The 2,755-nt window shown below is 43.2% G+C and overlaps 1 long non-coding RNA gene across 1 annotated transcript; it reads right to left on the bottom strand.

Annotated features, from left to right (window-relative positions):
- Positions 1-1,711: 1,711 nt before the first annotated feature.
- Positions 1,712-2,444, bottom strand: LOC107591279 (uncharacterized). Its single transcript, XR_001609864.1, has 3 exons — positions 2,418-2,444; positions 1,957-2,239; positions 1,712-1,836 (listed from the first exon to the last, which is right to left on the bottom strand). It is a non-coding gene; the product is annotated as an uncharacterized lncRNA (long non-coding RNA).
- Between the last annotated feature and the right edge of the window lie 311 nt (positions 2,445-2,755).

The raw sequence follows: 2,755 nt of genomic DNA, 5'->3' as shown, positions 1-2,755 counted from the left end.
CCCCACTTTCAAATTCGTTTGTTATGATTTTTTTTAACCGCACGCCGTCATCGCCACGGAGGAGCAGGACCGAGCAGGGCGCAGACGCGCGTCCGAGTCCAGGAACGTCGCGAGCAGACACTAAAAATAGCTCACTGAAAGTTCTAATGATCAGGTATCGCTGTAACAGACTGTTGTTAGCTAAATATTTAATGTAGAACAGTGGTTCCCAAACTGGGGTACGTGAGGCGACAGAGGGGGTGCGCGAACAAACTGCTGAGTTTTGCGGTGTTTCGTGAACGAATCGTTAGCAAAAGTCATTGATTCAATGATTCATTTATAAATACAGCCACTTGCTTAGTTACTGAATGAACAAATGACTCGATAACTCACGCATTAAGACAGTGACTTACCGCCACCTACTGGCACTTTTAGTATTTAAAAGAATCACTTTTCACTTTTTTATCATCATTGCATCTTAATATTGATCATTAATCAACTTAATTATTTCCTGGATTTTGTATCACCATAGTCCCTAAATGTATGTACATGCAGGAAATGGGATTCAAATTCGAAAACATTTGTCCCCATTTTGTGTCCCCCCCACTTCTCAAACCAAAGTTAGTTCATGTGTACACCGAGCAGTTGAGAAATCAGGCAGGTTATTTGTGAATCTGTCTTTGGTGGCTGGAACAATAGTTCTGCCCGGACGATAACGCAGAGCCATATAGTTAATATCAGTAATATGCAGCATGCACGATACAAGGAAACGGTCAGTAACATCACTTTGAGGTACGATATCTATCAGTAAGATCAATTCCATGCGATATAATTAAATCTAGCATAGGATTAAAATGATGAGTGGGCCCGGTGACTTTTGCTTGACTCAAAGAGCTTATGTCAGGAAACGCAAGTCCTAATGCATCAACGTGAATGTTAAAATCTCCAACAATTAGCGCTTTATCAACAGTAGCTAATAGGTCTGAGGGGAAATCTGCAAACATAGTACTACACTGGTGCAATAAATTCAAAACAATATATCCAAAACTGGTAAGTTATGTTGCTTCTGGTTCTCCCCCTCAAAAACCTTTTCACATGAACACAAGACACAACCAAGGTATACAGTGGCACATTTTTATTCATTCATGTACTACACAGCACAACTAAAAAAAAAATAATAATATATAAAACAAAAGAAATTCCACCTCAGCATCCAGTCTTTGTTCTGGGTCAGGCCAGAGAATCTGGTCCACAATCACAGACTATATTGGCCCTAGCCATGCAGCGAGGGTAAAATCCTCTTGCATGCCTGATCCACCCCTAGCATGCATCTACTGATGTGTCTAGGCAGGTTTCTTCCATTGCCTGGAGGAGGGGAGCACGGATATAAGGTTCAGTCATACACTTTCAACCACCATGCCGAAAATAACTATCGGGTTTAGAAAAGGAGAGTATGCAGGCAGAAAGATGTTAGAATACCTTGGGTTATTGGTAATTCAGTCACGAACCAGAGCAGCGCGATGGAAGCTGACATTATCCCAAACAACAATGTAATGAGGCTGCTCTGGCTGTGCTAGTTCCCTGAGGTCCAGCTGGAACATATGCTCTCTTAGACGGTCAAGGAAAGCAAGGAGCATAGTGTTATAGGGTCCTAGAAATGGCATGACGGTGGAGTACCCCTCGTTGGCTGATGGCGGCACACAGTGACATTCCCTCCGCGCTGACCAGGGACATTTACAATAGCCGATGGCCATTTATGTTCCTCCCCCTTCTCCTTCTTTTGGTCAGGTTGAAACCAGCCTCATCCACAAAGATAATTTCATGGGGAACAGGCTGGCCTTCAATCTCAAAGACTCTCTGCAAAACGCAGTAGAGTAAATCACTGCCCTGAAGCACAGTTCAAGAGGGCACAAATGGCAGCATAAACTGCTATACTGTGATGGTACACAATACGTCATATGATATCAAAACTCATACCTGAACATATTCCACTCGTTGGTCTTTCACTCTATCAGAGTTTCATTCGAAAGGGACGCAGTATGGCGGTTTCATCCGGAACCGGTGCTTTCGGAGGGTACGATAAATTGTGGAGAGGCTGATGGCATTTATCCCTCGAAAATGATGATTATCCTCAATCACTCTCCTTTGAATCTCTCGCAGGCGGATTACATTATTGGCAATGACCAGGTTTACAAGCTCACTCTCTTGCTCCACCGACAAAAGCCTTAGCCTGCCTCCACCAGGTGGTCATCTCTGTGTCCTACAAAAATAGAAGCACTCATTACTGTAACATCCTTTTTACAGGAAAAAATGGAAACATACTGAAACTATCTGTATGCTAAGCAATTTGATGCATTTCTTTATTACAGTAGCACAGTGCAACAGTGTATGCACTCTAAAGTTACTGTACAGAGTTGTCTTACTGCAAGTACACCTACCTGTTTTCCTCCCTGAAGGTTCCGATGATGGCAGCGACAGTGAAGCGACTCCAATTTGGCTGTACTCGTTGCCCAGCCTCCCTCATAGTCATACCATGGACAAGGACATGGTCAACTAAAGTGGCTTGAATTTCATCTGAGACTGCTTGTCTCCTTACCCTTCTTCTCCCTCCTCCTTCACCACATCCTCTTCCTCCTTCACCACGTCCTCTTCACTAAGTCCTCCTCCTCTCCTTCTTCACCACGCTTCAGCAAAATGGGTGTGCTTTTTGAAAAATGGCGTTATGGTTTTGAAATTTTAGTTCAAAAGCCTGGTTATAGTGTTTTAGCAATAGAGA

Source organism: Sinocyclocheilus grahami, unplaced genomic scaffold, assembly GCF_001515645.1.
Source record: "Sinocyclocheilus grahami isolate Dianchi unplaced genomic scaffold, SAMN03320097.WGS_v1.1 scaffold139.1, whole genome shotgun sequence".
Taxonomy (NCBI): Eukaryota; Metazoa; Chordata; class Actinopteri; order Cypriniformes; family Cyprinidae; genus Sinocyclocheilus; species Sinocyclocheilus grahami.
This window is presented reverse-complemented; position numbering and strand designations above follow the sequence as displayed.